At 43.4% G+C, this 13,454-nt stretch overlaps 1 pseudogene; it reads right to left on the bottom strand.

Moving 5' to 3' along the window:
- Positions 1 to 13,454, bottom strand: part of LOC141203895 (uncharacterized) — a 56,367-nt pseudogene that overhangs the window by 26,205 nt on the left and 16,708 nt on the right.

Raw genomic sequence — 13,454 nt, 5'->3', positions numbered from 1 at the left:
CGACCGAGGACACCGGGGGTCGCCGGACAGGTGAGCATAAGGTTTTTTTTTCTCTTTTTACTTTTTTTCTTTCTTTTTTTCACCGCGGGCATGCCGGCTCTGCTGAGGAAAACTACTGCTCCCCTCAGCAGCGCCGCTCTCGCTGTTATCAGCGGTCGGATGAGAGGAGTAGTAGTCCTCCTCTCCCGACCCAACCGTCGATCTTTGACAGTTTACATGTTTGGAGAGATATTGACATGTTTTTTCTTGTTTTTTAGATCCAATGTTAATATCCTATTAACCCCCTTCTGGAACATCAAATTATATTTCCGCTGGTCCTACTAATTTGGATCATCCCACTCTCCCTCTTCCGCTCCATTGCATTTCCCATATCCACCTTGTATCCATTTAAAACATAGTACTCAGCCTCGGAACGTGATATCTCTGATCCATAGTATTATCAATAGCTTGGAACACATACTTCCGCCCATCTGGAAAGCACCATAGGCATCACATGACCGGATATTCATCTATCTAGCAACCGATAGCGTCACTTCCGCCGTGGTCACAATTTTCCTATTGGCCGGGGTCTCTGCACGCTCATTGCATGCCTGTATAAAACACTTCCGGGTGCTCTCTGATACAGGCGCCGCACGCTGACAAGCGGTGAATACCGCATCAGGACGCCAGACCTAGGAAATCCTGAACAAATCCTATGGTATGCCTGTATTCCTCTGACACTGGGGCTGTCTATGATGTGGTGGATACCTATCTTATCTGTCTTTCTTTACAGTCCTAGATCTCTCTGGTGAGACACTGTGTCACACATCTGTTCCTCTCATTATATAAGCTACACAGGTATATTTTCTCTTTCCCCTATATCTCCTTAACTCCCTGCCCAATAGGGAATGATTTAATGGCCTCTCATATCTCTCCTTCAGTGAAAGCTTTGTCTAGTACCTCCTGCTCGGGGGTCTGTAAGGAAGGAACGGTAGTGTCCATAATATATTTGTCAATTTTTGTTGCAAGACTATTAGGTGGCACGTCGTGGTATTGTCCATGAATATTATATAGCGAGCTATAACAGCAATGAAATGCTTCCTCTATGTCAGTGGGGTTATGAGTCTATAGCCGGGAGCCCCTTTTATTCTGGATACATATGTCCTTTACATGTGTGGATGTAACCTCCTTGTCAATGTGAGACCACATTTATCTGCGAATTTGTAAGAATACCTCTGCATGCGATCTTGATATTTTGTATATGTTTGATCTATTATAGACCTTAGCATCTTTCTTTTTTTCAATCAGATAATTTTTAACAAAATAAATAATTACCAACATTTTGTTTTTCTTATACAAACTTTGTGACAAAAATAAAATAAAAATAAATAACCACTAACAATACGACAACCGGTTTACAATGATACAAATCCCAATATCGCTCTATAGTACAAGGTTTTGGAATAGTAATTTTACATTTGTACATAAATATCTGAAATATTCCTGACTGATTATTTTTTCCCCTATTGGGACATCAAAAGAAAAAGAATATAACTAAGAAGGGACAATTATATGGACTGAGACAATTATTATTCGCTGACACCTTGGGTATAAGGATATAAATTCCTGGGTTACTGTAAGGAAATGGACAAACGGTCCAGTATAGTATTTCTGAGAAGGTTTTCTGAAGCCATACCGGGGGTAATTAACCATTGTTCCATATGTGTATGGATTTCTTGACAGCGTTTCTTCATATATAAGCTCCCTTTCCAAGCATAGTGTCATTTATCCTGGATTTTAGTTCTGTTATCGTTGGGGGAGAATTTTCTATCCAATGTAGTGCCAACAACTATCTGGCTAGAATAATATTCTGGAGCTAGCTATTGCCATATGGGAGTCTGGTCTACGTCCTCTCCCAGGAGTCCTAGGATACAGATTTTAGGTTCCAACTGAAGTTGTATCCCAAATACAGATAGTACAAGAGCGATCACCACATTACAGCAGTCGCCAATATTCCCACATCATATGTATCAGGTTGGCAGCATTTTGACCACATCTAGGGCATGTGTCATCAGTTTGTATTAAAATTTTAAATAAAATACTTGGGGATCTATATACCCTATGAATGAGAAGAATTTGGGACAATCTTTGTGTCTTCGACAAGGAAAGGTTAGGTATCAAATTCAGTATTTCCCCCCATTGCTCCTCAGCTAAAGGACACACATCCTCTTCCCATTTTGTCTTAACTATTAAAGCATATCCAAAAGTAGGGCCAGTAATTGCCTATAAATAAGGGATATTAGACATTTTGTATCCACTGCTGTAGCAATGGTATCTAATGGGTAATGTCTATCAATCAGTATGGCGTTTATTCTAGTTGTGTGTTATATGTGACGCGCCCCCTGGGCCTCTGTTGTGCAGCGTTGCGCATGCGGGGAATACCCGGAGCCGGATCTGATAGGGGTAGTAGTCCTCGTGGCGGTGACCCGGTCCGTGCCCAGGGTGTCAAACCAAGTGGCAGAACTTAGAATAAGATGTTATATTGTTCGACTACGCCACCCGTTGAATGCGGTTATGAAGCCGCCGCTGCAGGGCAGACCGCTGAGGCCGGTGGTACAGTTGTGCAGCGTGGATAGTATAACCCCCAACGGGAGGGGTATGGCCTCAGGGCAGCGGACGTGGATGATGGGGATAGCAGAATTGCACGCAGGCACTAGGAACCACTCAGAGACGGTGCGGTGTAGTTCAGGGTCTTTACTGGTGGCAAAGGTAGACCCTCCCGGGAGTACTGGCTAGCGATCGGGGCCTGGTCAGTCTGTGAGCAGATAGGATCTCCCCTGGCCAGGCGGAGTTGTAGGCCTCCCCAACTATTGTACTCTTCCTGGCTACCTTGCTAGAAGCGGGTAGAAGTAGCCCACGTCCCTGAGTGTACCGTGTGGTGCTCACCCGTATGGCCGGTGACTCGGGGCCTTCTGGTAGCCTCCGCTCCACGCCGGCGGTGCTGGTCCCTTGCGTGTGACCGTGCCTTCGGGTTTCTTGGCCAGAGGACCTGAAATCCCCTGCCGGTCGGTTTCTGCTGCTGGGTATGGATCAGTCCCCACAGCCTCGGACTCCGTGTCCGGTGAGATCTCTTCAGTCAGGACGAGCTCTACAGCTTCCAGTCTCTGACCCCTTTTATCACTGCTCCCACAGAGCTCCTGATCTTGCTCTCCCTGTATCTGCTCCACTCCAGACCAGACTGTGTCTCTGTCTGGGACTCCTCTTCTTCTCCTCTAACCCCGCCTCAGCCCCAGTTTATATAGGGGAAGTTCTTCCCCTCCCAGGACTGGGCAGGAAGTGTTGCATGCTTAGGGTTCCTGACCAGGAGACCTCCCACCTGCTCTCAGACGTAATATTGCTATTACTGTGGTAACCAGACCCCTGGGGTGCCACATATGCATGACGTATTTGCAGATATTGATAAAACATCCTATGTGAAAGTTAAAATCTGCCTTTATTTGTTCAAAGCTCTTGAATAATCACTTCCTCAAGAGTTTTGATACCAAACATTTACCCCTATCCTCCCACTCACTAACATCTTTTAGTTTCTGTAACTCTGGTAAGTTATAGTTGTGCCATAAAGGAGTATAGTTTGTGTACTTTCCAATTCCCAGAATATTTTTACCCCTATCCCAAACCTTATATATTAACTTTAGCTTAAGACATTTTAGGTCATTTTCTCGAGGACGCCCCATATTTAGTACCGAGAATGGAAGCTTCCGCTTGGTTCCTTCCATAAGTAACAATATTTGCGAGTAACCCATCCATGAAACGACCTTAGCTGCTTTCTAGCGTTAAGCAGGTCTGCGTATGTCTGGAGGGAAGCAGATCATTTATGTTGTTTGTCAAGAAGATCAATCCGCTCAAGCAAATGGGAGACTTTAGCTGCTTTCTCTTTTTAGCCGGCATCCATGTTTTATTAGTATCCCTCTGAGGACGCATTTGAGAGCTTCCCATTGAAATGGTAAGGCAGTTTCATCATGCTCATATTTGTGAAGGAGTCTATAGTCTCAAGAAGGTCTGAGACACAGAGTGAGTCTTTCAGCAGATTATCATTTAAGTTCCCACAGTTGAAGCCTTGGTGGAGTCAGGTATAGTCAGATAACAATATACAGGAGCATGATCTGACCATATAGCAGTCCCTATCAGAGATGTAGGTTGCCATGTAAGCAAGTGATGGAAATTTAATGAAAAGTCTCTACGGCTATGCATATTGAGTATAGGAGAATAATACGTATAATCCTTTACATCTGGATGTTGTATCTTCCATACATCGACCAGTTGGAAAGACCGGAGCACGTTTAGCAAAGCTTTTGGGTGATTTAGATTGGTGACTCCATCCCAGGAACCCTCTAAAGAAGGATCCAAGACAAAATGAAAGTCACCTTCAATGATGATAAGGTCCTACAGAAAATGTTTTAGTTTAAGTACTGACATCATGTCTTAATTAGGTCACAATTAGGGAGACAGAAGTTTGCCAAAGTCAAAATGTTGGAATAGATGGAGATCTTAAACACATACCTCCTCTCAGTGTCAGACAGTGTTTCTACAATGGTATGCGGCAGTGATCTGTGTCGGCCTATACTCCGCACCTTAGACTTCAAAACAGCATTTGTACTGTGACGCCAAGATGAATAATATCTGTTAGTAATCTGAGGTACAGTATATGATCGCCTCTAAAGTGGGTCTCCTGAAGAAGGAGAAAATGAACGTGTTATTTATTCATATGATAAAACACTTGAGCTCCTTTCTCTCGAACATTAAGTCCTCTGACATTCAATAAACGAGTTTTGAGTTGTGTCATATTATATGAAAAAAAAGGAGGAGGAGAGAAAGATTAAGAGCAAAGAGGAGGTATAGATGGTAGATAGTAATGTCTACCTCTCAGTGGCCAAGAGGTATAGATTATGAATATATCAAACACTAGGAAATTACGAAACAAGCAGATCCCAATGCAAGTCCTTAACTGGGGGTTGTCTTTACAGGTGTAAGTCAAACCTTTAGTTCTAGGGTTCCTATTAGGGGGAACCATAGAATATATAGCGAGCAAAGTAATACAGCCTGATATTACAGTAATATAATGTGAACTCAAATTAAATGCCGTTATAAGATATTGTAAAGATCTGTGGTTGTGGGTTGTAAGTAATCACCTAGGCAGATTAACAATGCAACAATATTTTATTGATCACAGCCATGGTAATAAGCAATTCCAGGTAAATGGCCAAAAAACAGTTCTCTCAGTCCTCAAATTCCCAATCTGGGTTCAGTAGTTCCACTGGCTTTGTATAAGGCCATACTCACTGTCTCCATCCTCTTCCTCCAATCCTTTCACCCAACTCTCCTAAAACATGTCTGTCCTTTCTTCCACTGGGCTCAGTCCCCTCCCAGGTTAGAAGTGATCACACCCTCCCCCTTAAACATTCATTCTTCGCTAAACAATGAAGAATATTCTAGAAGCCTTCATCTGAGACTGCATGTAAGACCCCCTGTGGGGATGGCTCCACTGTGTCTACAATCTACACACACATAACGAGATTATTGGCTATTGGAACAATGGTTAGATACTCCTGAGATACAGATTAGTGGAATGCTGGACATTTTACAAGTGAATCTAGTGCTCATACTGACAAGTCAGCAGAACTATATAAAACATAACAAGTAAATCACTAATAAAACAAAATAATAATATTAACAAAAATGGTGGTCCGTTGCTGGAAAAGTATCATAGTCTTTAGAAAATGGGCAGCTCCTCACAGATATGAACTGAGACGTTCTGTATAGTGGAAGAGTGGCACCTAAAACTCTATTTAGATATATCTTATTATATTCTGAAAGAAATAAGTACGCATCTGCAAACTGTCTCTCTCATCAGGGAAAAGAAGATTCATTTCAGGAGCTCATATGATTGGCAGGTTCCTTTTCCGTCTGGGTGCATCACCATCAAATTCCTGATCCATTGAAAGCCTTCTGTGATGTGCCGAAACTCTGTGGCAATGGTGGAGAAGGTGGCCAATCAGATATATGGATTCTGGGAATGTCCAGGACATCACAGAATGGTCTCATGGCGCTTTGATCTTTCAAAGTATACAATGTTCCATTTTTTTCGGACTTGCAGCTGGAAAGGGTACCACAGGAGTACATCAGACCATTTACCTAGAGAGTATCAAGTAGTGGTGTCAATACCCTTCTTTGAGCAAGTGCCATTCAGGATAGATCTGTGAGCAATTGTATGCGCTTTCCATTGAAATCACCAGGACCCAAATCCCCTGCTTTCCTCACAACGGCCTCTTTTACATTGGAAAAATGTATGTGACCGATAATGTCCCTTGGACACTCAGGATCTGGGCCATGATTGCCTAATGTACGGTGCGCCCTGTCGATCTCCAGCTCCTTATCAATAGGGTCACCAAGGATATAATTGAACAATGTCCACAGTGTTGGCATAATAGCTTGTGCATTGATGATTTCAGGATATTATTGTGATTTTCTTGGTCATCAATGATATTAAACAGACTGTTTATTTGCTGGCTGTGAAGATCCAGTGTTTGTTTCTGAGCATTTTGATGGCCACAACTTGTACGACATCATCCTCTTATCTCTGTACCTTGTCAGTAAGCTGTGATAGGCTAGAAGTGAGGGGACGTATTTCAGTTTTGCACGTGGTCTTCAGCCTTTGTATATATTGCTCTATCTCTTGTTTAGTAGGGATAGACGCAATATGAAATACAAATCAATTATGGCTTTCCCCATATTAAAATCCCCTGTGGCTGGGGCAGTATATTTCCCTGTGCAGCAAGCACTGCTCAGTATGTGGGCTTTGGTGAGAATACAGGGAGATTTGTGGAGATGTTTTCTTGTGAGGCCTACATTAAGAGAGAAGTTGGTGCAGGACTTACAGGCTTGAGCGGTCTGGCATCATGAGGGTTAATACTGCTTCTTTTTCCAAGCTGAGATGAGGCAGTAATGGCTCCAGAGCAGGATGATAAGACTTTCGATAAGAAACACTGCATATCAGACATGCTGACGGAGGTGGAGGACCTCAGATTAACCTCAGATCTCTTGTCTTTCTTTCTAATATCGGACGTCATGTTTAAGGCCAGAAATTGCTTATAATTCCCCCAGGAACCCGGTCTGAAGAGAGTGCTCTCATTGCTATGTCCAGGCCATATCTTTCCTGTTGATTTTCAATACGTCCGAAGGCGACGTTGATTGGGAGCAGGACTGTGTGATGTAATAACCTTATGTGAGCCCCAGAAATGCAAGTTGTGACACCAATGGAACGGCGCCACAACGGGAGGTGCGTATGAGTGTTTTTATTTTAAAAAGGCCAAACATGAGGAATGAGAAGGCGTTGTACTAATAGAAGTGGAAAACCCCTTTAAGAAGATACAATTTTTCGGTTAGAATTGAAATGGGCTTCTCCCCTGTGTGACTTCTCTGAAGTTTATTAAGAGTTGATTTCTGTGTAAAACATTTCCCACATTAAGAACATGAAAATGGCTTCTCACCCGTGTGAGTACTTTGGTGACTAAGAAGTGAGGATTTCTTCACAAAACATTTTCCACATTCTGAACAGGAAAAAGGCTTCTCCCCTGTGTGGGTTCTCTGGTGTATAACAACATCTGATTTCTGGTTAAAACATTTCCCACATTCTGAACAGGAAAAAGGCTTCTCCCCTGTGTGAGTTCTCTGGTGCTTAACCAGATTTGATTTCTGGTTAAAACATTTTCCACATTCTGAACAGGAAAAAGGCTTCTCCACTGTGTGGGTTCTCTGGTGATTGACCAAATCTGATTTCTGGTTAAAACATTTTCCACAATCTGAACATGAAAAAGGCTTCTCCCCTGTGTGGGTTCTCTGGTGGCTATGAAGAATCTCTTTACGGTTAAAACATTTCCCACATTCTGAACAGGAAAAAGGTTTCTCCCCTGTGTGAGTTCTCCGGTGGCTATCAAGAATCTCTTTACGGTTAAAACATTTCCCACATTCTGAACAGGAAAAAGGTTTCTCCCCTGTGTGAGTTCTCTGGTGCTTAAGCAAACCTGATTTCTGGTTAAAACATTTTCCACATTCTAAACAGGAAAAAGGCTTCTCCCCTGTGTGAGTTCTCCGGTGGCTATCAAGAATCTCTTTACGGTTAAAACATTTCCCACATTCTGAACAGGAAAAAGGCTTCTCCCCTGTGTGAGTTCTCTGGTGCTTAAGCAAATCTGATTTCTGGTTAAAACATTTTCCACATTCTAAACAGGAAAAAGGCTTCTCCCCTGTGTGGGTTCTCTGGTGGCCATCAAGAATTGCTTTACGGTTAAAACATTTCCCACATTCTGAACAGGAAAAAGGCTTCTCCCCTGTGTGAGTTTTCTGGTGCTTAAGCAAATCTGATTTCTGGTTAAAACATTTCCCACATTCTGAACAGGAAAAAGGCCTCTCCCCTGTGTGAGTTCTCTGGTGATAGACCAAATTTGATTTCTGGTTAAAACATTTCCCACATTCTGAACAGGAAAAAGGTTTCACTCCTGTATGAGTTCTCTGATGTATATTAAGATATGATTTCTGTACAAAACATTTCCCACAATCTGAACATGAAAAAGGCTTCTCCACTGTGTGGGTTCTCTGGTGCTTAAGAAAACTAGATTTCTGGTTAAAACATTTTCCACATTCTGAACAAGAAAATGGCTTCTCTCCTGTGTGGGTTTTCTGGTGGTTATCAAGATGCGCTTTCTGGTTAAAACATTTCCCACATTCTGAGCATGAAAAAGGCTTCTCCCCTGTGTGAGTTCTCTGATGTCTGATAAACCTTGATTTCTCTGTAAAACATTTTCCACATTCTGAACAAGAAAATGGCTTCTCCCTTGTGTGAGTTCTCTGGTGATTAACAAGATTTGATTTATGATTAAAACATTTCCCAGACTTGAAACAAAAAAATCTTTTCTCCGCTGTGTGAATATTTTGATGTTTAAGAAAACTATTTCCATATTCTGAACGTGAAAATGGCTTCTTTGAATTAGGAGTAGTTTGTTTTTTAATGCTTATTTTGTGACTTTGATTTTCCTTAGTAGTCGGTAATGAATCAGAAGACAGGACCTGTTTCAAAGGATCAGGTGAAAGATCTTTCCTGTGAAGGGATGATGGTAGATCTGGAGTAATGGCATTCACTTCAATTGTATCCTCTGGGATCTCAAGATCGTCTGATTTAAAAATTGAAGATGTCAGCTGTCCCTCTGATCTCCTGGTACAGTCATCTGCCAAGAATAAAACCAATAATTATTTTTGAATAAAATATTCTTGAATTATATATTTTTTAACATTTCTACTTAAACTGTAAAATAGCAACTCATGTAAAAAAAATATTGAATTATTCACCAAGAAAATTACAGTTCACAGTGTAATAGAAAACTTCATAGCAAGACCAAGTAGAGCGTGATGTTCAACTGTTTGTTCATTCAGTCTCCCAAATCTGGAATAAAAAGCCAAACAATGTTATATAGGTGTAACACCAGCTGTCTGCGGACTCCTCCCTTCTGGCGCTTTGCCTCCCGGTATAGTAGTCCATTTCTTACTACTAGAAACTCTAGCTGCAGAGTCAGCAGGACATACTCCTCTGTTCTTAATGCATACTTTTCGCGCCTCCAGCCCCTCTTAACCCACCATTGGACTACCCCCACCGACCGATCCTCCTGCTGCGCCTTTCTGACTTGACTACGAGTCAGTTGAGGGAGAGAGTCAGGGGTTACATTTGTCACTCGGCAGTACAACAACGGGAGCGCTTCACTGGATACTCCTAAGAATTTAGCACTGCACTGCATAGGGAGGGCATTAGTTTGATGTCTATGGCACAGAGTCTTCACCTCAGGGGCAGGGACCTCTATCCATCCTCCTTCTTCTTCCTCAGCGTGTCATGCAGCGTGTCCACTACAGCCCATTTCAAAGCCAGAAACTCCAGTTAGTGAGCTGAGTAGTTGCGTTCACTGGGAGTCAATCCTCTACTAATGTAGTAAACGGGAAGCAGACAGCCATCAAGGTCCTGATAGAGAATCCGTCCTAGTCCGTCGAGAGAAGCATCTACATACACATATGGTTTACTGGGGTCTGCATAGGCCAACACTGGAGTTTGGGTCAAACATGACTTCAGTTTCTCGAATGCAGGTGTCCATCTTTTCCCAAAAAGTTCATTAACTCGTAAATAGACTCTCTTTCCTGACCTTGAGGGGTGGGCTGTCCTCCCGGAAGGGGGATACCCCTTGGTAAGAGCAGTTAACGGCTTCGCAATCCGAGAGTACTGGGGTACAAATCTTCGGTAATATCCACAAAATCCTTAGGCCAGTTTACAATAGCCTCCACTTTGGTGGGGTCGGTGGAAATTCCTTCTCTGCTGACTATGTGCCCCACATATTTCACAGTCGTCTGGCAAATCCGGCACTTGTCAAGGGATAACTTCAACCCAGCCTCCTTCAACCGATCCAGCACCTTGAACAACCACTGGTTGTGTTCTTCCAGAGTCTTCCCAAAAACAATAAGATCATCTAGATAAACCAGGACCTCACGTAAGTGCATGTCCCACACTACTTTGTCCATACATCTCTGAAAAGTGGCTGGAGCACCTGTCAGTCCTTGAGGCAGTCTCTGAAACTCAAAGAACCCAATGGGGCAGATAAAAGCGGTCTTCTCTTGATCTTCTTTTGACAAGGGTATCTGATAGTAGTCACTCAGGAGATCTAACACAGAAAACCATTGGCTCCCTTGCAGGCAATCCAAAGCTTCATCGACTCGGGGCACAGTGTACTGGTCAGGGACCGTACGTTTCTTCAAGGTACGATAATCCACACACATCCTGACTAACACCAAATTTACATGCACACTAGGCCACCCATGATACTGACCTATCATACAATGGGACATACCACTGAGGTCCCCAGGCTGATACGCCCTAATTCAAATTGTTTGGCCTTATTTCCCGGTATCTCCCATGTGTCCAGGTGGTGGTTTGTGTGCATGTAAATTTGGTGTTAGTCAGGATGCCTTAACCCCCATTCATGTTTCAGGTGGTGAGTCCTCATGTCGTGATGGGACACTTTCAATGACTCACCAGGGGGATTATGTAACACCTGCAGAGGGAATTTTCAGGGCAGCTACCGGTATACTGGAGCTTACAGACACTAAGAAGAGCTTTGCAGCTGCGGTTAAACAGGGACCTACAGACATTAACCGTTTTTCCCCTGAGCTGGAGTGGACTAAAATTCCCAGGGACCCTTGTTTCAGTCAGATGACACAGCCTGGGAGGATAGAAGGAGAGAGAGTGGATTGGATGAGGAGGGACTTGGGGGAGGGAGCTGGGCAGGAAGTGAAAGTGAAAGTTCAGAGAAAAAAAAAGAGCATGGCAGCTTGCTGTGAGGGACGGAGCAGTGTGGATCTGCATTCCTCTACGCTGCCAAGTGTGGCGGCCCCCTCTGAGATACCCGCGCTGCTGGAGAGAGCGCGGTCTTGTCACCCTCTGAAGCAAGTTACATCAAGGACTCGGAGAGTTCTACCAGCACTCCCACCGTATAAAGTCCTGAATACTGTCGCCCCCAGCTGGTGTCCAGAGAACCATCCGACCGTTTGAGACACACAGTGAGTGCCCTTCTGAGACTTGTGGTTCTACCAGCACTATTTACAGTGAGTACACTGCAACCCAGACTATTGACATTAATATTCATCTAAGTGCACCAACGGTTCTCATTTGCACGGCAACATCCGCGGCAACTGGGCCCCAACATTTGGACTGAGTTAAAACAAAAAGGGAAAGCCTGCTACATTATATTTGCAGGGTCGGAGTAGAAGTAGATATATGACTTTTATAGAGCACTGTTACTTGTATTGTATTCCTTTAAACCCACCTCAATTCTGCTGTATAGCAATAAACCTGTTAAACGGTTTTACTCCTGTTCCCTGTCAGTGTGTACTGAGCAGTGGCAGGGGCTTCCCGAATCAGCCACTGGCAGAAGATAACAGTCTTTCGGCAGTCCCAGAGAGAGAGCTAGAATCAAGATTCTGGTGGAGGCACTGCGCCCTAGAGAGGTGAGACCCCCCATAACACCCAGTGTACCGTGGTAGCCCTAAAGGGGTGTTACATAGGCAAAAATAATACCAATAAAAACTTCTACTCATCTCACAAAAAACAAGTCCCCACTCAGGTCCATCATTTGTCAGTGGAAAAACAGAGATTTTCACATTATTAGTGGCTTAAAGGCTCTGGAAAAGCAACTTTGTTTCTAAAAACCAATCCAGCAATATTCGTTCTCTCAAAGTGAAATCTCCCCCTCTCTTCTGAGCCTTGCAGTGCGCCCAAACCACATTTATCATCCATGTATTTGGCATTACTATAATGAGAAGAACCCACTTCATTTACAGTGTGTGTGTCTCCTGGAGCACAATCTGGGCACTACGTGTTGGGCAATAAAATGGCATATTTGTAATTTTCACTTTGAAACATCTACTGTGTGCTAATTTTCGGAAAGTGACTGTGGAGTCAAAGTAGTGACAACTTCTAAAGATTAATTAATTGAGGGTCATAATTTCAAAATGGAGTCAATATATGGGAATTTCTACTGGTCTGATTTGCTGACATTTTGTATGGTGTGGTGTGTCCCATATCCTCTGGGACCTGCTCCTGCGACGTCTGCTTCAGTCACCAGGTGCTGTCCTATTTATTCTGCAGGCGGCGCTGGTTATTGAGAAGACGTCGGGACCAAAAGTTCTGGGCGGCGCAGGCTCTTTCCAGCCACTTAGATTAGTTTGCATGGAACCAGTAGTACCATCCAGTCTGGCAGTATGGGTGTGTGTGCTGTCCAGCTGCAGTAACCTGCTCCCTACTTCTGGCAATTGGAAAGCACCGCACCCTACTAAAGCTGGTAGCATATTGCCGGAAGCGGCCAGATCCAGCCGTGTTCTCCTCTGGTTCAGTCCTCTGTGCTCAGCTCCCGGCTTGTGTATTTGTTTTCCATTGTGACCCCGGCCAGTTTACTGACTATTTTTGTGTATTCTGATTTTGTACTTTCTCTGCCCTCCTGGTTATGGCTACCTGACTATTCTTCTTCCCATCTCACTTTACAGAACAACAAGTAACACTATGGCCCAAGCCTAGGAGTATCTGTGTAAGTCCAGATCCCTAAGGAAGAATAAAGGGTGATTGGCAAAACTGTGACTACAGATAATAACACTGACTGAAACGATCAAGCTGAACAGTCTTCTTCAGAAAAAAAAAACCTTCAGTCTGTAACTGTAACTACTAGGTAGTTAAAGACTCACATAGGTGAGGCAGGCCGATCCGACCCCAAATAAACTATCATACAGAATGAACATGTAAAAAAAAATACAACAATAAAAATATATGTTACATCCCCAACACCAATGTATGTATGAAGGGAGAAATCCAACACTAAACTGGAGTTGCTCTC

The sequence above is a fragment of the Phyllobates terribilis genome, unplaced genomic scaffold (assembly GCF_046119375.1).
Source record: "Phyllobates terribilis strain yellow unplaced genomic scaffold, ASM4611937v1 Scaffold_130__1_contigs__length_5004896, whole genome shotgun sequence".
NCBI classification, from domain to species: domain Eukaryota; kingdom Metazoa; phylum Chordata; class Amphibia; order Anura; family Dendrobatidae; genus Phyllobates; species Phyllobates terribilis.
The sequence above is the reverse complement of the archived record's forward strand: the minus strand, read 5'-3'. Positions and strand labels throughout refer to the sequence as shown.